This window comes from Melospiza melodia, chromosome 21, assembly GCF_035770615.1.
Source record: "Melospiza melodia melodia isolate bMelMel2 chromosome 21, bMelMel2.pri, whole genome shotgun sequence".
In the NCBI taxonomy this organism is placed as follows: domain Eukaryota; kingdom Metazoa; phylum Chordata; class Aves; order Passeriformes; family Passerellidae; genus Melospiza; species Melospiza melodia.
In genome coordinates, this window is record NC_086214.1 from 1,268,499 (window position 1) to 1,289,875 (window position 21,377).

The window sequence follows — 21,377 nt, forward strand, 5'->3', positions numbered from 1 at the left end:
TGAGCGTGCAGGGGCAGGACTCAGGCCAGGCCTTGTGGGGCAGGGCCAGTGCCTGTGCAAGGCATTGCAAACAGGCAAGTGGCCCAGAGAGGAGGCTGCTCTGTGCCCTGGGTGGCATGGACAGAGCAGGGAGGGGGCCCAGGACATTTGTCAGCGCCAGCCTCTGTGCCCATGCATTGGCAGCCCTGGCTGCTGAGCCCAGCTTTGGCCTGGGCTGAGTTTGGCTGTGGCCCAGCTCCATCCTCCTGCGGGGGTCAGGGCCTGTTCCCAGCCATGGCCAGCCCTGGCTGCCTCTCTGCTGGCCCAGAGGCTGGCAGAGCCCGGGGCAGGGCTGTCTGTGCAGCCCCACAGGTGCCACGGGTTCTGCAGGAGCTGGCAGAGGCTTCCCAGCAGGGAGGCCATGGGGCACAGAGCCCCAAGGCTGCTGTGGGCACCACGGCACAGGGGCTGTTCCCAGCTGCAATGCTCCTGGCCTGGGCTGGGCCTGCACAGGGGCTGGGCCACCATGGCTGGGCCAGCACAGGGCCACAAAGGGGCCACGCAGCCACTCCTGGGGCTGACAGCAAGGCCAGGCACACACAGGGAAATGCTGAGCATGGCCTGCACTGGCCAGGCCTGACTGTGCTGAAGGCAGAGCTCAGCTGCCCTTGGGGGCTGCAGCAACAGTCCTGAGCCCAAAGAGCCTCCATGGCTGTGCTGTGGACTAAGACTGCAGGAGGGAAATGCAGGGCTGCTGTGGGATGGGGAGGGCATTGAATTCCAGCACACACCTCAGCTCTCTGATGATCCCAGCACCATGCTGCCCCTGTTCCAGACTGGAGTAGAGCAGATGTTGATGGGACAGGAGCCCTGCAGGGACCTGCAGCTTGCAAGGTGCTCTGCTCTCCCTCAGTTGCTCTCGGAGAGATCCAGTCCCAGCTGGGCACCTCAGGGCATAAGTGGCACTGCCTGTTCGTGGGCCCATAGCTGATACCTGCCTGGAAAGGGGCACAGGTTTTAACACTAGTTGGTTTCATAATATACATGCACATTTTTATTATCTGGGTCATTTGAGTATTTTAAGGAATGGCAAAGTTTTCCCACCAGGAACAGGAATTTCCTGGATCTACTGGATCCTTTTAGTGATGAGAGGAGAAGAAATACTGATCTTCCCCTGACCTTTGCCATCAACATTCAGTCTAATATTTCATGTGCCCCTTCCTTCAGATGTTTCCAGGCCTCCTGGGTCAGTGGTCATGTCAAAGGACATCTCTTCATTCGACCAGCTGGATCTATTTCCCTTCCATTTCTCCCAGATCTCCTCATCCATATGCTTTCTGGTTGTTCAAGTGCCTCTCAACTGACTGGCTTCATGCTTTGAACTGCCGGATGATCCTCAATATTTCTAAAATTGAAATATATAGCACATTACTCAACACCGTAATTATATTTATATCTATCCTAGAATTAGGTTTTCTTTTGTCTCTGTCTAAAACTCTTCCTGTATGGAGGTCCTTGGGGAATGGTGGACATGTCAGATGCTGCTGGGATATCACAGAGAGCTGAGGGAAGATCTGTGATGGTTATTAAACTGTTCAAATGATCAGGTTCTGTTTGTTGGCAAGAAACCTTTCTGTGCCTGTGAGTGTCTCCAGTCCCTGAGCCCAAAGGACACAAACCCGATGAGTTGTGGTTCCCACTGCAGGGGCTGCACTTGGACCTTGGCTCTACACAGGAAAGCCCTTCATCCCCTTTCTCTCTTTTCCTCCCTCTGGGAATGGAGGGAGCTCCTGACTTCAGTGTGTGACTCATGTGTGCAAAGAGCAAATCTGGGCAGAATTGGGGCAGGGAGGGTTTGGGGGGACTTTGGGATCTGCGCTGGACACAGAAAGTGTTTTCCATTGCTCTCAGGCTGTCTGCTGTAGAAAGTGGATTTATTATCCAGCAGAGGAATGACTTTTGCATTTGATGGAGCTGTGCCTTCCCTTTTCTTTGCTGACTGACAATAAATGAACAGCCCTCTGTGTCTCAGGCAGCTCCTTCTCCAAGGAAAGCAGGTGGGAGTTGGAGCCAAGGAGCTGACAGCTGCAGGTGCAGCCTGGGCTGGAGGGAGCTCAGATTTGCACAAGGCTGCTCTGAATGCCAGGGCTTGGATGGGGGAAATGGTGGGGTGGGGGTAGGGACAGAGTCTGATTGATTGTCAGCCATGAAGGGTCTTGATTTTCATATCTATTCAAACTGCATGAGGAGGTACTTGGATTCTGTGTCAGCTGGATATTGCACATATCAATAAATTGACAGGGAAAAAAACCCTAAATTTGACCTAAGAAATCTTTTCTCACTCTCTTTTTAAAAAAGAATATATTCAGCTTGAATACACTGCTGGAATTTGTCTAATTAACCACAAAAGATTTGAAAATTACAATCAAATTGTTCCCAGAGGCTTGGCTCTTTCAGGTGTTCTGAATGTTAATGAGCCCCGGACCACTGAATTGCTGCACTGAAGAGCTGAAGGCTGAACAAGCCCCTGGAGCAGTGAAATTCAGCAGCAGCCTCCAAGTTGCTGAGGATATCAGCAGCCCCCACTGAGGCCATCCCTGCCCAGAGACCGTGGGGGAATGGGCAGACAAGGAGAGCGTCCCTGGGGCTGGGGCAGCACAACTCAGAGGCACCAGCGGCTCCAGCTGGGAAATGGAGTGTGGAATGTGACTGGGAAAGCCCTGCCTGGGCTGTGCCAAGCAGGACACACAAGCCCTGACTCCCATTCCCCAAACACCTCTCTCGAAGAGAGATTTAAAAGGAATTACAATTGCATGTGTCCTCTGAGTTGGACTCCCTGGAAAATAACAAGAGGTTCTCAGACACTCAGAACAACCAAACAGCCTTTATTGGCAACTTTAGAAAATCAGAGAAATTTTGGCAAAATGTTTATTACAATATTGTATTGGTTTTGGTTTGTTAATTTAAAATTTTTCTAATCTTGAAATTTCTTAATTAATGTATTGATGAGTATTGTGGGTTTTAGTGTCGATTAATTATTTCTGTATTTATTTTATTGTGAGATAGGATTACAAGAAAGGGAAAGTAGGCTTAAAATTTTAAAAGGGTATAAAGAAAATTTTATTAAAAATAAATTTAAAAAGAAGAAAGTAGCAAGAATTAAAATAAACTCTTTAGTAAACTATTTTTTCTTTCAACTTTTTCTGACAATGTGAAGTAACTAAATTTAAAATTTCTAGATAGTTAACTATTTCCAGAATAATCTTTTTTTTTAGTTTACTTTGGGAGAGAAGTTTTTTGTGTTAAACTTAAGGAGTTTTTTTACAGGAGGAAAAACTAGGTTTTTGGTGGTTCTTAATTTTGTCATGAATACAGTTGTCTAGGGAACTTGGGTATTGTGAAGTTCCTTTTATTGCTACAAGCCATTTTACTGCTTGTTGATCGGCCTTGCTGACTTATGAGGTATTGTTTAAAGATGAGTTGTTTGCAGGTAAAAGGTTTTATTATTTACTTTTAAAATTATTTTTATCTTCCCGAATAGAGTTCTTCTCTTGAGGATATTGGATTATGTTTTTTTTCTTTTACTTTTTAAACTTTTAATGAAATTACAGTAATTTTAACATTTGTTTATTTTACTATGTAGGTTTTTGTTTGATATTAATTTGAATAGTATTTTTTATAATTTTATACGCTATAAAAAAGAGGGGTTTTTCATAGTTTATAGGAGGATTTAAGATTTAACAAGAAGGTATTTTTTCTTCTTTTTTTAAAATTTGGGATTGCATTTCTTTTTTACTGACTTTGATGAGTGTTTTTTAATATGTTTGCATTTTGTTTTTTCTTTTACTCAATGGAGGATTGATGTATTGAAAGGATTAACACCTGACCTGCCAGTAACTTGTGGTGGGAGTTGGTTTTGGGTTGTGTTAGGATTGGTTTTATGGTAGGTTTTGGGGTTTTTTGTGTTTAATTTTGGTTGTAGAGTTATTTTTTATGAGTTATAGGTTGTAGGGGTTTTTGGTTTGAGTTGTGTTGGGAGTGGGGGGACAACGACTTGATGATAAGATTTTAATAGCTGTGGCTGGCTTTGTTCTGGTTAGGGGTTTGTAGCCTCTCGTTTTCCTGTTTCAAAGTATTTTGGGTTTGGTTTGGTTTGGTTAGAATGGGGCCGATGGGGAGGAGCAGCCTGGGGAGGGGGGAAGGGGCTCAGCCCATGGCAGGGTTGCTTGGTTTGGTTTGGTTTGGTTTGGTTTGGTTTGGTTTGGTTTGGTTTGGTTTGGTTTGGTTTGGTTTGGTTTGGTTTGGTTTGGTTTGGTTTGGTTGAGATGGGGGCCAGGGCCAGGGCCCACTGCTTCTTTGTTGACTGGAAAAGAAAGAGGAGGTTCCAGGGCTTTTTCATCTTTAACATTTGTGTTTCACAGAGGCGTGTTCAGTATCTTAGTGGTTTAACAGATTGTCAGTTACACTAAAAGTTTTGTGTTACTTTTTAAAATCCTTCTCATGTCAAACTATGACAGACATTCAGTCAACAAAAAACACTTCTCAAAGTCTTGACTTGGCCCATTCAACCTCACAAACTCTAAGTCTGTTCAATTTTAAGTTAATCAAAATTTGCAGGAGCACAGAAACTGAAGAAAAAGACATAGAAAGCAAGAAAGACAAAAAAGATACAGAGAAGCACACACTACCAGCTCCTACCACACTACCAACTCCTGCATTCCAGCAGTATTCAGATGGAAATTCCAAGAGGAGGCAGAGTCAAGATGTGTGCTTGCCTTGTGGTCAGCCTTAAATACCCCTTGGTCTTCCTGGGCCCTTCCCCCAGGTGGAACTTGGGCTCATTTGCTCCCTCAGGAGCTGGGCTGGGGGCTGCAGAGGTGGCTGTGGAGCATTGCATGTGCCGTGCCAGGGACTGGCAGCCACTGCTGGGCTGGGATAGAGGCTCTGGGGGGATTGGGGTTCCAGGGAAGGGCAGTGCTGGGGTACCCAGGCCGAGCAAGGCTGGACCTCCCCATTCTTCCCCCACACAAAATATTTTGAGCCAACAATCTCCTCCAGTTTGTCACAATAGGCAATGTTGGAGGTGGAACCCAAATTTGGCCATGGGCACCTGGAGAAACAGAACAGTTTGTTTCCATATGAAGGAAAGCACAAAGCCTTCACCAGAGTTTTGGGGACAGATGAGAGGTGACCCTTGTGAAACCACTGCCAGACAGACTTGTCCTGGCAATATTGCTATGGGAACAATGCCTGGATATAAGGAAATTTGGTGGTGAAATCCCAATTCTGGCCATGGGTGCCTGGAGGAGAAGCACAGATCTTTTCCATAGGAAGGAAAGCACAGAGCCCCAGCGTTTCAGCAGCAGAGGAGAAGAGACCCTCAACATGCCATGGTCAGCTGGACCAGTAAGGGTGCCCAGGAGGCCCAACCAGCCAGACCTGTTCCATGTTCCCTTAGTTTTATGGTGCCCTATAGTGTCATAATGACACCTTGGTTCCACGAGGCCTTGCAGTGTCACAATGGTCTCTGTTGTGCCCCAGGCCCCACAGTGTCTTGCAGCTCCTCTGTTACATGAGGCCTGCAATGTCACAATGGACCTTTGGACCCTGCAGGTTTGCAGTGTTACAATGATCTCCTTTGGCTCCACAGTGTCACAATGCTCTCACTGATTCCATGAGGCCCTGCAGTGTCACAATGCTTTGCTTACTCCATGGGGCCTCACAGTGTCACAATAAACTCTGTGATTCCATGAGGTCCCTCAGTGTTAAATTGGTCTCCATGATTCCACGGTGCCCCACAGTGTCACAAAGGCCCCTTGGTTCCATGAGGCTGTGAAGTGTCTTAACAGTCTCGCCATGGTTCCATGAGGCCTTGCAATGTCACAATGACCTTTGGCTCCATGGGGTCTCACAGTGTCACAATGGTCCCTTGGTTCTATGACACCCCAAATGTCACAATGGTCTCCACGGTCCTCTGCAGCTCATCACAAACACTGTCTGCTCCAGGCACTGCTGCTGCCCTACCAGCTCCTGCTTTCTGTAGGAGCAGCCCTGGGAACCGTTTTTTGTTCCCTCAGTGGCACAACATCCCTCTTCTCACACTGCCAAAGAAAGCTGTTGGTGCCAAGTGCGGCCGGGATGAACTATTGCTGGGACTGAAGCCCCTCTCTTGGGGCCCTGCAAACAGCGCTCCAAAAGGAGCCCTTGGAGCTCTCCTGGGCCAGCGACTCCCTCTGAGTGGGGCCTCTCCCAGCCGGGAACTCTCCCGTTTGCTGCACTTGGGGATCCTGAACAACGACAGAGCCTGGGCCGAGCCCCCCACTCCTCCAGACTCAACCCTTCACCCACTGGGGAGATGCCAAAGGATCCACAGTGAGCATTCCCTGGACTCAGGGGAATTTCTCACAGGTGCCTTGCACTGACTCTTTGTGTCTGTGTGCACACAGGAGTGCCTGTGCTGGGGAAATGTGGCAGAAATGCTGCTCTCTGAGGGGTTTGAGAGCCTTGGATAGCTGAGTCAGTCAGGCCTGTAAGTGAGGTTAAGTCACAAGGTTTAAGCTAAGTTAAATGCTGCTAAGAGTTCTTCTTTTGCTAAGTTTTTATGTTGAATATAAGTTAAGTTGAATATTGTTAAGTGTTATTCCTCTGTTAAATTGCTAAGTCATAGGTTATAAGTTAGGTTAAATACTGTTAAGCTCTGTTCTTTTCTAAGTTGTGAAGTTGAAGGTATCAGTTAAGGTTAAGGTATCAGTTAAGTCCTATTTAGTTTGAGGTCTGTTAACCTTTTGGGCTGTATTCCTTTTATCCTTGCCCTCACTGTCGTTTTCTCTCACACACACACACAGGGACAGTTCTCGGTTCATTTCTGGTTTGGTTGCCTGGATTTGGTTTTGTTGTTGCTTTGTTTCCTTGGAGTGTCTGAAGTGTCCAGTCAGGAGCAGAGTGAGTCTTGGCAAGGAACTTTGTACTGCTGTCCCTTAATATTCAATCTGGTTTTTGCTGCTCCCTTGCTGGGGATTTTTCAGCACTCTCAAGGCCTCATTGGTAGCAGTGTGAAGGAGCCCTGGCCCAGGCTCTGGCCCTGGAGGACACGGGGACACTGCCGGGGGGTCCCTGTCCCCCTGTGCCACCCCCAGGGCCCCGGCCCCGCGTCTCTGTGTCAGGCTCTGGGGTCGATCTCGTGGAACATCCTCTGGTGAAGGCTGCGGGGCCGGGGGCTGGGGAAGCTGGGGGGACAGGGGACCTCGCTGTGCACGAGCAGGGTTGGACTGCTCTGGGGGGAACTGTGAGGAGGGCTGGGGCAGAGTGACCTCCCCAGTGACCTCACACAGCCCCTGTGATGTCACACAGCCCCTGTGATGTCACACAGCCTCCTGTGATGTCACACTGCCCCCTGTGAGGTCACACAGCCCATGTGATGGCACACAGCCATCTCTGTGATGTCACACAGCCCCTGTGATATCACACAGCCCATGTGATGTCACAGAGCCATTGCTGTGATGTCACACAGCCCCCTGTGATATCACAAAACCAACTTTATGTTACCTTGTGATGTCATACAGCAGTGCTGTGATGTCACACAAGAGTGATGTCACAGTCACCCTGTGATGTCACAATCTGTTCTGTGATGTCACAGCCTGCTCTATGATGTTACACAGCCAACACGTGATGTCACAACCCACTCTCTGATGCCACAGAGCTACAATCCATGATGGCAGACTCTGCTCTATGGCCTCATACCCTACTCTGCAATGTCAAAGCCAGCTCTGTGATGTCACCACCCACTCAGTGATGTCACAAAACCCTCAAGAACTCTGTTCTATTGAAACACTGAAGTTTCTTGTATTTTGAAGAGATCCCTGTCAGGGACATGACAGAGAAAGTGTCCCCAGGCCCCAGGCAGAGCAGAGAACTGCAGGCAGTGATGACAGGTGGGGACAAAGAGAAGCCAAGTCTTGGTGCCCTGGAGCACAGCAGGGTCTGTGCCACCAAGGGCTGGGAGGAGACACCTTGTGCTGAGGCACTGGGGCCTCCTGGCACAGCTCCAGCCAGGCTGGGCACTGTCAGCCTCTTGTCCTGCCCTCAGCATCCCCCCCTAGCCCACATCCCAGTGGCCTCAAGGATCTGCTGGAAGGAGTCCCTGGGGAGCCTTGCTCAGCAATGGCCCTGGGGGCTCCTGAATGCTCCCTGCAGGGACTGCAAGTTTTTCAAAGGACTTCGGGTTTGGTTTTTGCCTTGGAGTCTCTGGGAGGTTTGTGCAATCATGGCCTCCAATTATCTGCTGTAATTAGTCCCTGCAGAGGCTTTCTCAGTAACAACCCTCAGTGGGGCTCAATAATGCTTCAAGGTACTTCAGTTCTTTTAAGGTACTTGGTGTTTCCCTTTGGATACAGACTCTGGGAGAGGTTTGTGCAATCATGGCCCCAATTATCTGCGTTAATGTGTCCCTGGAGAGCTTTGTACTGAGGCTCCGTGGGACTCATTAATGCCTTGAGATACTCAAGGTTTTTAAGGTACTTTGGATTTTCCTTTCCACACTGAGTGTCTGAAAGGTTTCTGTGCCATCCTGGCCACCAATTCTCTCCTCCAAGGAGTCCATGAGGAGCCTGTGTTGGAGAGGGACCTCAGTGGGAGCCATGAATGCCTGGAGACACTTTGGGTGTTTCCTCTGCCTTTTCCTCCTGGAAAGGTTTGTGCAATCTCCTCTCAGGCCCTGAGGTTCAAGGGCTCAGTTCCAAATGCCCCACGGGGCTCATTAGGATCACGCAAGTCCTGACAAACCATGGCTCTGCCTTGAATTCTTTCTGCTCTCATGCAGTTCATCAGTAAGGTTTCTTGAGTGGTTTTGGTTCACCAGTTTGAGATTTCTTGGCCAAAGCATCAATTAGTGTGGTGTGGTTGGGTAATTACGAGTGCACTCACTGGAATAGATTTACTCATTTCCTGCTGTGAGATAGGATTAAGAGAAAGGCAAAGTAGGCTCAAAGCTTTAAAAGGGTATAAAGAAAAGTTTGTCAATAGTAACTAAGACTAATAAGAATTCAGAACACTTCTCCTCTCCCTACAACTTTTTATTTCTTACTGACAATGTAAAGAGAAAAAACCTAGAATTTTCTGTCAGTTTACCACCTCTACAATAGTCTTTCTTCAGTTCACTTAGGGAGAGGAGTCTCTCTTTAATGCTATGGAGACTTCTCCAGAAGAAACACTTCTCTTGTGGCTCTCAATTTCCATGAATAGCAGCTGCCTGGGAAATCTGTGATTGTGACGTCCCTCCCAGTTTTTCACAGCTCTTTTACAGTTGTGTTTATGGGCCATGTCAACTTATGGGGTCTTAGTTTAAAGATGAGCCATTTAAGAGCAAAGGTTCTCCTCATCTATTCTGAAATCATCTTTATCTCTGAGAACAGAGATCTTCTTCTCACCATGAAGGCACAGGTTCTCATCACTCTTCCCTTTTTCAATGTTGTAATTTCTCATGTGATCACAGCTACTTCAACTACTTCAACATTTGCTTACTTTAGCATGGAGGCCTTTGCTGAACAAGTCATCTGCCCATGATTTTCAATGAGTTATAGGGGAAAAGGGAGTCTGATGTATCAATTACACCCTTCTCCGCAGCTTTACAAGAGGATTTCAGCCCCAAGATCAAGGCATCTCCTCATCCCTCCCATCAGGGACTCAACTTCCTCTTTGCTGATCTCGGTGTCTTCATGTTGCTCCTCTATGTGCCTGCACTTTGTCCTTTTCTCTCACTCGAGGTAGGATGGAAGCACTGAAAGAGTTCATATCTCACTGGGGGCCTGCAGATGGTTCTGTGACCCCGGCCGAGCTCAGTGCTTGCGGCCGGAGCTGTTTTATGATGGAGACTTCTGCAGTGGCTGTGCTGGGGCTGTGTCAGGATGGGCCGCGCTGTGGGGAAGGGCAGGATCTCAGCAGTCAGGCCAGAACACAGCAGCAGAACAGCTGGGAACTGATGGCTTCTCCTCTCCTTGCCCAGGGCTTGCGGGTGAACCTTAACGGTGGCAGAATCTTGGCCAAGCCGGCCCGGCCCGGGGCTGCTCCTGGGGCCCGGTGGATCCTGGCTCAGCTCGGGCTGGCGGTGGGGCAGGGCTCAGCAGTGCCCAGATGTTTACAACTGCAGCCATGGCCCGGCCAGGCCTTGGCCCCTCGGCCACCCCTGCCCTGCCCGGCAGCCAATGGGGCCTGGCGGGGTCCCTGGGAAGGGGCCTGGCTCCACGGCAGGACCCTCCCGGCCCAGCCTGGCTGAGACGGGGGCCGGGTAAGCCTTCTTACCTCTTTGCCAATCAGAAGGGAAAGAGACCCTCCCAGGCTTTCTCATCTTTAACATGTGTCTTCACAGAGGTGTGTACAGTTTCCTTAGTGGTTTAACAGAGTGTCAATTCTCAAAGCTTGTCACAGACATTTTTTCATAGAAATCCTTTCTTTGGGATTTGTTCATCTTCTGGGAAGCTGAGGCCCCAGAAGAAGAATGTAAACAATTGTTATCGGCTGGTGTGGAATGTAACAGGTGCAGCGGTGATTGGGCTTCCATGAGTGTTTGGATTTGCTGACCACTTACAGGAGAGTTTGTCCTTGCTTTCTGCTGGACACAGAACTTTGTGATTTTTTCTTTTCTATTCTATTCTTAGGTTAGCAGCTTCTGCAACTTCTCTCCTCATTCCTTTTAGTATAGTTATAATGTATTATATATCATATATCAATAAATCCAGCTTTCTGATCATGAAACAAGATTCTCGTCCTTCTCTCACCCTGGAGACCTCATCAGGTCACTGTAATATTTGGTGACCCCTCGTGTCAGAGCAAAAATTAATTTAATAAGACCAGAGGAGCAAATTGCTGCACTGGGTAAAATCCTGTATGTGTAGCATGTGATGGTTGCTTTGAAGTGACCACAGAAGTGGATTCAAGCCAGGAGCTGAAGAACTGAAGATCCTGATTTGGACAGAGTTCACAGCCAAGGCTGACCACAAGTGAACCTTCTTCTGGAAAACCTTCAGAAAAGATGGTAGACAAGAGCAGCATAACTGTGGAGCTGGCCAGAGCAAGCTGGACTCTTTCAAAAGGTACTGTTGACTTTTCTATCCCTGAGGGTTCAGCCGTGAGAAAATTGTGGCTGTTTATATGGGGGACACACCCCTTGGAGAACGTGGTTCGTTTCTCTCCTTCAGAGGAGATCCTTATTGCCCTCTGCCAAAAATGGTATGGAGAAGATGGAATTTTTTTGTCAGCAACAGATCTCTATGAGTTCTTTTGATGGGCAAAGCTTTTTGGGTTCTTTACTGATATCTTATACGACTTGGATGTTTTCATGTGGGAATGCATGGACTCCATTTTCCGATTCGTTTGGAGTCAGGGGTGCGTTTTCCCTCCTGTCTACCCAGCATTTAGAAAGCTCTTCACAGTTTTGAAATGGAGAGCAGCTGTTTTTCCATGGATTTCTAACTGCTATGGGCAGGCCCCATTTCCACCGTCCCCAGTGGGAGAAGACCCAGTGGGGGATGAGTTGGGGCTTCCCAGCCCCCCCTGCTTCGCAGCAGGGGGGGTTGAAACTTCGCCGCACAAAGAAGTTTTTTTTACTCTTTCTCTGGAGCCTGTGCAGATGAAACTTTCCCTTTGCCCCTCCTTCTCCTTCGCCGGGGGGATGGGAGGAGGCGGCGCCGCCATAGCCAGCCTCTCGGACCCTGCCCCGTTCAGAGATGGGGGTGGTACCGGTCCCTGAGGCCTCCCCGCCCCTGCCAGCGCCACATTCGCCTCCAAGACCCGCCTCGCAGGCACAGCCACGACTCCAGGCGATCCCGTCCCCGCCTCTCCAAGCGGTCCTGCCCGTGGCTTCACCGGCTTCCCCGCCTGCGTCTGAGAATGCAGAAACCGCAGTTCCTGTGCCTGCTGAGTTGCTAGGCGATGACAATGCGTCTCCAGCTTCCGGCTCAGCGGAGGAGTTGTTCTGTCCAGCCCCTTCGGCCCCCCTGCCGCTTCCACCAGCCGCCCCGCCGCCTCAAGCCGAGACGGTCCCTGTTCCAGATGGTACTGGAGACGGCGCCGAACACGCGGGACCCTCAGAGCAGTCTGTGGCTGCTCCTACACCCAGCGTGACCCCCCCTCCGAGTGTTTCGGGTTGTCCTGGGACTGCCCCTGCAGTGGCCCTGGTGGCTGGTCTCCCCTTCCGTGGAGTGGGGGGTGCGCTACAGCTGGGGGCAGGGGCAGTGCGTCTGCCTGCTTTCAAGATCAGCATTCTCAGCGGGTTGGGGGGTGGTTTTTTGGGGATTGTCCGATAGAAGCTTCCATCTCTGCCGCCTCTCTTGCGCCCTAGTGGCGGGGGGCAGGTGCATCCTGAGAGTTCTGCCTTTGGTCCCCAGCCCAGTGGGGATGATGCCATGGGGTGGATGGAAGATACACCTGATGCATTTGCATTGCAGGGGAAGAGGGCACAGATGGAGGAGACCATAGCTGGTTTGCTGTGGGAAACAAACATCTCCAGACCCCAGATGGGATTTTTGGGGAAGGCTTCTGTTCCCTCACTGCTGGCATGCCTCAGTGGTTTTGGGGAAAGGAGGCGTGTCACCACCCGTGCTGCCATTGTACTGGCAGCAGAGTGCAGGCCTGTGGTAATGCAGAGCCTGCCTTGTGGGTTTGGCTTGGGCCGTTGGGCTCAGGAAGTTTCTGGGCTAGGGCCATCAGTTGGCCTCCTGATGTTTCTGGGAGTTGTGGTTTCTCCTACCTGTCCTGGCCCCCCTTTGTGGACCACTTTTGGGGTTCCTGGTACATCACGGGCCAGGGCCCCCAGGGCCCTTTCCTTCTCTGGCACTGCTCTGCTCAGCTGCTGCTCTTTTCCTTTTCGATCAAAAAAAAAAAAAAAAATTAAATTAAATAAAAAGGATTGAAAATAGCGGGCACCAGCTCTGAAGCACTGAAGCATTGAAGGGCCAGAAAAGGACATTTCAAAAGTTGTTCAAATTATTTGAAATTGTTTGAAGTTGTTGTATGACTGTCAATGGTTTTTTGATAACTATTGATGGGACTTTTTTTCAGCAAGTCTGTTTCAGGACCAAAAGGTCTCACAGATATGTCCAAGAGAAACAACTTCAGCTCATGGACTGTTCCTGAAACTCAGCTGCTTGGACTTGAATTCTCTTTGCATTATTTTTTGCATTTTCTTAGATTGTAGGATTGTTTCAGTGATTTGTTAGAATTTTATATTTTACAGGTGAAGAAATTTCCTGTTCATTTCACATCAGCATTTTCCTTTTTAATTTATACAATTTAGAAAGGTGAGATGTCGCAGACATTTTTTCATAGAAATCCTTTTTTTGGGATTTGTTCATCTTCTGGGAAGCTGAGGCCCCAGAAGAAGAATGTAAACAATTGTTATCGGCTGGTGTGGAATGTAACAGGTGCAGCGGTGATTGGGCTTCCATGAGTGTTTGGATTTGCTGACCACTTACAGGAGAGTTTGTCCTTGCTTTCTGCTGGACACAGAACTTTGTGATTTTTTCTTTTCTATTCTATTCTTAGGTTAGCAGCTTCTGCAACTTCTCTCCTCATTCCTTTTAGTATAGTTATAATGTATTATATATCATATATCAATAAATCCAGCTTTCTGATCATGAAACAAGATTCTCGTCCTTCTCTCACCCTGGAGACCTCATCAGGTCGCTGTAATAAAAGCTAATTACTGATTGCATTTGTTGTCAGACATGGAGGAAACTGCTAGCAGCTTCTCTTAGAACATCACTTCCATGGTGCGTAACCACCACAACAGCACAGAGCACAGAACTCCTTTGTCCATACATAATGGTCATGTGCTCGAGGCCTCAAAACTCCACCTTGGGACATCTCTGGGCCCTCTCCAAGGTGTTTTCAAATCAAAACATTCAGCTCATATTCTTAAGAAAATCACCAGAGGACAGGCCCAGCCTGACCTGTCTGTCCTGGATACTTTTGCCTGGGAGCAATCCTTGGATATACAGAATTTGGGAGGCCAAAGTCTAATTTTGGCCATGGCCCCTGGACACGAAATCTGGTTCTTCTCCATAGGAGGGAATGAACAGAGGCCTACTGTTTCAGGGGCAGATGAGAGATGACCACTGGAGGCCAAAGCCAGCTAGAGCTGGAAGGGTTTTTTCTGAGAGATACCCGTCCATATAGGAATTTTTTTTAGAAAGAGTACCAATTTTGGCACTGGACATCTGAAAAGATGGACAGTTCTTTCCCATAGCAAGGAAAGCACAGAGCCCCAGGCTCCAGGAGCTGATGAGAGGCAGCCCTTGACATTCCAACATCAGCCAGACCTATCAAGTGGCCCTGGGAGGCAAAACCAGCCAGACCTGTTCCTTGTTCCCTGGGTTCCATGGAGTCCCACAGTGTCCCAATGGTCCCTTGCTTCCATGGGACCCTGAGGTGTCATAATGCCCCCTTGGTGACACCAGGCTCTGAAGGGTCACAGTGGTCTCCATGGTTCCATCACGCCCCACAGAGCCATCATGGTCTCTGGGTTCCATGGAGCCCCTGCTTTGTCACCATGGCCCCTTGATCGCATGGGCTCCAGTAGTGCCACAATGATTCCCTTGGTCCATGAGGTTCCATGGTGTCACCATGGTGTCCTTGGACCCTCTGGAACTCTCAGTGTGTTCCCAGACACCCCCAGCATGGTTACAGACACTCCCAGTATATCCCAGTTGCCCTCAGCATACTCACGGTCATTCCAAGTCATATCCACTTGGCCCAGTAAGGTTCCACTTTCCACCAGTATGATCCCAGTCACTCCCAGTGAAGGGAGGAGACTGGGACAGACTGAGACAGGCTGGGATGGACTGGGACACCGGGATACACCAGGATAAACTGGGATACACTGGGATACACCGGGTCACACTGGGATATGCCGGGTCATACTGGGATACACCAGGATACACCGTGCCCAGCACTAGGACCCACTGGGAGCAGGATCAGAGCACACTGGGACTCAGCAGGGCCAGAACTGGGGCAACAGGGATCACAGTGGGACCCACTGGGATATACTGGGAGTGACTGCAACCATACTGGGGATGACTGGGAACACACTGAGAGCGACTGGAGTAACTGAGTCTACACTGGGGGCAACTGGGATTGACTGGGACTATGCTGGGGAAGACTGGGATCACAGTGGATTCATACTGGGGTCATACTGGGAGTGACTGGGTCTGTGCTAGGGTGTTGTGGTTTTGGTTTGCTAATATAAGGTTTCTTTCATTTTGAGATTTTTTTTGGTTAATGTACTAAAGAATGTGATGGGTTTGGTGTTCTTTAATTACTGATACACTTATTTTTTGTTGTGAGATAGGATTAGGAGAAAGGTAAATCAGGCTCAAAACTTTAAAAGTGTATAAAGAAAAATTTTATTAAAAGTAACTAAAAGAAACAAAAAGGTAGTAAGAATCAAAGCAAACTTTTCAGAATACTTCTCACAACTTTTTCTTTCTCACTGACAATGTAAAGAAACTAAACTTAAGATTTCTAGTCAGTTTGCTACCTCTAAAATATTTTTTAGTTCACTTAGGGAGAGAAGTTCCTCTTATTAAAGTTATGGAGACTTTTCTACAAAAGGAAAAAACAGTTTTCTCATGGTTCTCAATTTTGTTATGAATAGCAACTTCCAGGGGAACCTTGCTATCCTGAAATCTTTCTTATTTCTACAAGCCTTCCAACAGCTTGGTGATGGGCTATGTTGATTTATGGGGTATTGTTTTAAAGATGAGTCGTTCAAAGGCAAAAGTTCTCATTATCTATCTCTAAAATCATCTTCATTTCTGGGAACAGAGATCTTTTTTTAGAAGCACAAGACTACTCTCTCTGTACAAACTTCTCATGGAATTACAGTTAATTCAACATCTGCTTCCTTTAACATAGAAGCCTTTACCTAATATCAATTCAAACACTTTCATCTCCCTATAGTTTTATGTGTTATAAGGAAATAGTCTTTTCTTTATAGCTTACAAGAGGATTTCAACTCTAAAACCAAAGCATCTTCTCACCCCTCCCATCTGGGACTTAACTTCTTCTTTATTAACTTGAATGTCTTCATGTTGTTTATACATATACTTGCATTTTGTTCTTTTCTCTCACTCAAAAGAAGATCAAAGTACTGAAAAAGTTAACATGACGCCTGAAGCCTACCCACCAATAACTACTAACAGAAAGCTGTGGCTCAGTTGTGTTCAGATCAGCTTTATATTTAGTGTTTAGTTTTCTACACCAGCCACAGAAGTCTCTGGTCGCAGCCATGCTAAGAAGAAGAAGCAGCAGCCTGACAGCAAGATCTTCACAGCCACAGCCAGCCCTGCTCTGGATAAAGCTCCGCAGCCTCCCCTGTCTCCTTGCCTGGCAGCTGCTGAAGCCCAGCCCGGCCAAACCAGAGCCCATGGAGAGAGAAGCCAGCAAGCAGCCCAGAAAATAGAAAAGAAGCCCAACCTGCAGCAAGACTGCCAGCCCAGCCCGGCCCGGCCCAGCCCGGCCCAGCCCAGCCCAGCCCAGCCCAGCCCAGCCCAGACACAGAGCTGAGGCTGAAACCCAAACCCAGCACCTGCCTGCCGACCAAGAAAGAGAAAAAAATTTCTGAAGTTTTTAATCTTTAACATGTGTGTTTTACAAAAGCATGTCTAGCTTTTCAGCAGTTCAACAGACTGTCAGATACACAAAAAACTTTGCATCATTTCCCTAAATTTCCTCCCATTCCAAAACATAACACAGGGCCACTGGGAGCAACTGGGATCAGACTGGGAGGAAATGGGAGCAACTAGGACTAAGCTGGGAGCAATTGGGAGCAGCTAGGACCAAGCTGGGAGCAACTGGGATCATCATGGCATCAGAGCAGGATCATACTGGGAGGGACTGGGTCTGTGCTAGAGGCAACTGGGATCACACTGGGAGGAAATGGTGACATGCTGGGGACAAATGGGATCATACTGGGAGCAACTGGCATCACACTGAGGGTGACTGAGGTCATTCTGGGATCACACTTGAATTGACTGGGAGCAGGCTGAGGGCAACTGGGACCATGTTGGGGCAAGTGGGATATACAGGAAGTGACAGGAACCGTGCTGGAGGTGACTCGGAGTGGTTGTGAGTAACTGGAATAATGCTGGAAAATACTGGGAGCAACTGAGAATGAGTGGAAGCACATTGGGGTCAACTGGGATATACTGGGAGAGACCAGGAGTGACTGGCATCACAGAGGAAGTTACAGGAATAATACTGGGAGTATCTGGGAGTGACTGGAATCATAGTGGGTTACCTGGAGTGACTGGGACCATACTGAGATCACAGTGGGAAGGACTGGAACCAAACTGGGAGTGCCTGGAACTATAGTAAGGGTGGATGGGAACACCTGGGACAATGCTGGGATCACACTGGGATCATGCTGGGAGTGACTGGGATGATACTGGGAACATCCAGAGTGTAACTGGAAGTGACTGGGACCATTCTGGGGGTCACTGGGAGCCACAGGGCCCATGCTAGGAGTGACCTGGGCACCCCTGGGGGGAACCGGGGCAACTGGGCCAGCTGGGGCTCAGGGTTGTTCTCCCCCAGGGCTGCTCCAGGTCCTGCTGCCACCTCCTACCCCAAAGAGCTGAGAGACAGGGAACAGGGACAGGGAGAGGGGACAGGGACAGGGACAGCTCAGGGACAGGGACAGGGCACAGCCAGGGAACATGGCCTGGCCGAGGGACACTGAGCTCCAGCACTTTGAGCTGTTGCCCTTGGGCTCCCAGCACAGGCCCAGGGACAGAATCCCCTCCAGGAACTGTTTTTTGCTTTCAGCTTTGCTCTGGAACATTCCCCAGGAGCCCCTGCAGTGGCTGCAGCCCAGCTGGGTGCCCGGGGCCACCAAAGCCGCTCCGGCAGTGCCCTCCTGCCCCGGGCAGGGACAGAACAGCCAAGGAAAGGCTCATGCTGGGCTCAGGGCAGGGGCAGGGACAGGGCAGTCCCCTGGTGCTGCCACGGGCACAGCAGAGCTGGCCTGGGCAAAGGATTGGGATTGATATCCCATGGAATCCCAGCAGGGATTACTTCTCATTGCACTGCTGGCATTGCATTGGTCATCCATTCAAATAATTTCCCTATGGAATTCCCATGGCAGTGGGTTAGGGGGGATCCATCCATGCAATTCTCACCTGACTAGGATGAGAGTTGACATCTGGACATGGAAATTCCATGGCAATTCCTACATTCCCAAGTCTCCATTCCTGAATCCCACACTCCCACAGGAACTCCCCTCCTCCCCCGACATCCACCTTTGTGTTCCGGAGCCTCCCGACCATGTCTGATGTATTTTGGGAGCTCTTCCACACAGGTGTGTCCCAGGTAATGCTTCATCTGCTCCACCATTATCCCTTTGGATTCCCAGCACCTCTGGCTGATCCAGGTGGCACCATCGGATCCTGCAAAGCTCCCGGGTCCCAACTGGAAGGAGATGAAATCCCAGTTCTCGTAGCTGCACCCGTGGGATCCATGGACATCCTGTGGGACAGGAGGGCACAGCTGGAAACAACCTGCAGCATGTGGAGCCCTGGGAACGAGGAGAGAAGAGACCCAGGGAGTCGTGTCCCAGCCCCACATATCCCCCCCATCCCCAGAGATCCCATCCCAATCCTACGGATCACCCCCATCCCCAGAGATCCCATCCCAGCCCCTCAGAGTCCTCCATTCCCACAGATCCCAGCTGAGACCAGGCTCTCCCCAGTCCCCCCCCCACTCTGGTTGTACCGGCCCCATCTCCAGGACACTGTCGGCCACGGGCTGGGTCCTGTCCTTGAGTCAGGGCTGGATATTCCAATATCCCAGCCCTGGATATCCCAATATTGCAGCTCTGGGCATCCCAATGTCCCAGCCCTGGATATCCCAGTATCCCAGATCTGGCTATCCCAATGTTCCAGCTCTGGCTATCCCAATATCGCAGCCCTGGCTATCCCAATATCCCAGCTCAGCTCCCGACCCCATCCCCACTGTCTGTGGCTCCATCCGGCCCCGCTCGCTGCCCCAGCACTCCCTGGGGGTCCTGTCCACATGCCCCACAATTCAGGACTGGGGGCCCCCAGGCAGGGCTCCAACAGCACCACTTCCAGGCACTGCAGGGAGTGCAGAAGTGGGGGGACACGGAGATTTGGGGGAGCTGGGGCTGGGGGAGAGCCGCAGCTTCCCCAAGCAGGAGCCCAGAGAGAGAAGAGCCCCAGAAGGGCAAAGTGAGGAGCTCGAGAGGGGGGACCCCTGGGATTGCCGGGACCCGGCAATGGGGGGTGCTGGGGCTGGAGGGGCGGGATGGTCAGAAAAGAGGTTCGGGGGTGCCAGTGCCGGCAATGGCTGCTCCCAGCATGAGCTCAGTTGCTCCCAGTATGAACCCAGTCCCTCACTGTCATTGTCTATTATGATGCAATTTGCTCCTAGCATGGTCCCAGCTGCTCCCAGTTCCTCCCAGTTTCATCCAGTGTGTTCCCAGTTCTCCCAATTCTCCCCTAGCATAGTCCTAGTCACTCCCAGTATGATCCCATTCTCTCCCAGCAGGGCCCCACTCTCTCCCACTTGCCCTTAGTGTGTTCCCAGTGTTCCCAGTTCCCCCAACACATTCCCTGTCACTCCCAGGCTCATCCCAGTCACCACTCATATGGTCTCAGACACTCCCAGTACATCCCAGTTGCCCTGAACATTCTGGCAATCATTGCCAGGCACTCCCAGTTATCTCAGCGTGGTTCACTTGCCCCCAGTATTCTCCTGGGTTCTCCCAGTTGCTCTAATTATGTCCCCAGTTTTCTCCCAGCATGGGCCTGGTAGCCCTCAGTAACCTCCACTCAGGGTCCAATTACACCCCCTCTAATCCCAGTAAGATTGTAGCCAATCCCAGTATGATTGTAGCCACTTCCAGTATGATCCCAGTCACTTGCAGTCTAATCCGAGTTGCTCCCAGTCACTCCCAGTGTGATGCCAGTGCCTCCAGTGTGATCCCAGTCGCTCCCAGCATGATGCCAGTATGATGTCAGTACAAGCCCAGCACAGTCCCAGCATCATCCCAGTATGATGTCAGTACAAAGCCAGTACAGCCCCAGTCACTGCCAGTATGATCCCAGTCCAGCCCAGTCCCTGGCAGTGCTGCCACTGCTGGGATCCCCCAGCCCTGTGTGCGTTCCCCCCTGGCGGATGTGCCGAGAGGAGCCCCAAGGGCTGGCAGTGCCCAGGCAGGGTCCCCAGCACGGCCCAGTTTGGATGTGCAGCCCCCAGTTTGCCCAGTTTGCCTCTCCTTTGGCCCGGGCCGGGTTCCTCCCACATGCAGTGGCTGGGAGCAGCCGAGAGCCCCGCGCTGCCCATCCTGACCTGTCTCAGCTCCATCCCTGCTCCTGCCGCGGGCTGTGAGGGCTGTGGGAACGGGGCACTGAGGGTGTGGCTGCTGATGGGGGAGGAGGAGGGAGAGAAGGGCAGAGATGAAGGGGGAGGAGGAGGAGGTGGGGTTAGAAGGGAGGAGGAGGAGGAGAAGGGATGGAAGGGGAGGGACGGCAGAGGAGAAGGAGGTGGGATAAGACAGAGGAGGAGGAGGAGGAGGGGGAATTGAAGCGGAGGAGTGGGAGGAGAAAGAGGTGTGAAGGAGGCGGGGTTAGGGGGGAGGAGGAGAGGGAGGAGGGATGGAGGAGGAGAAGGAGGTGGAGATCAGACTGAGGAGGAGCGGGAGGAAGAGGAGGAGGAGGGACAAAGGCGGATCAAGGCTGAGCTGCGGTATCCGCGTTTCGAGCCCTGCCTGAATTCGCAGCTCCCACCTGTGAGATCATCGCCTCCCCCCCCCCCCCCCCCATCGCACAGGTGAGCAGGGAGGGGGAGTTCGGCCCAGATATCCCGGGGGGTCCCTGGGTTTGGTTTTTGGGGGGATGTTTGGAGAATGAAGAAGTCCAAGGCTGAGCGGAAATGGCCCCTTGGGGGGACATGGGGAGGTGCCGGTGGCGGCTGCCGGCAGAGGCAGCCTGGAGGAGCAGAGCCCTGTGTCCCCCAAGAGCCCAAAGTGGGGAGCCCAGAGAGGGGGGAGCGCCGCCATGGGCGGGAGCCTCAGGAGCCTGGAGAGGGGCAGGGGGGACTCCTTGGAGCCGCTGCAGCCCAGAGCAGAGAATGAGGGGAGAAGGGAGCCCGGGAGCCCAAACACCCCGGCATCCCGAAATGGGGAGACCGAAGAGGGGGGGAGCTTTTGGCATTGCTGGGACTGCCAGCAGCCTGGGCAGGGTGGGCACAGAGCACAAGGGGGACCCCCAATCCAAGTGTGACCCCAGCAGCTGGGACAGGGGGGAACACCCCTGAACACCAGAGGGGACGGACCAGGCACGGCAAACTCCTACGAGGCTTTTTCAGGCCTGAATCTTTGTGGTTTT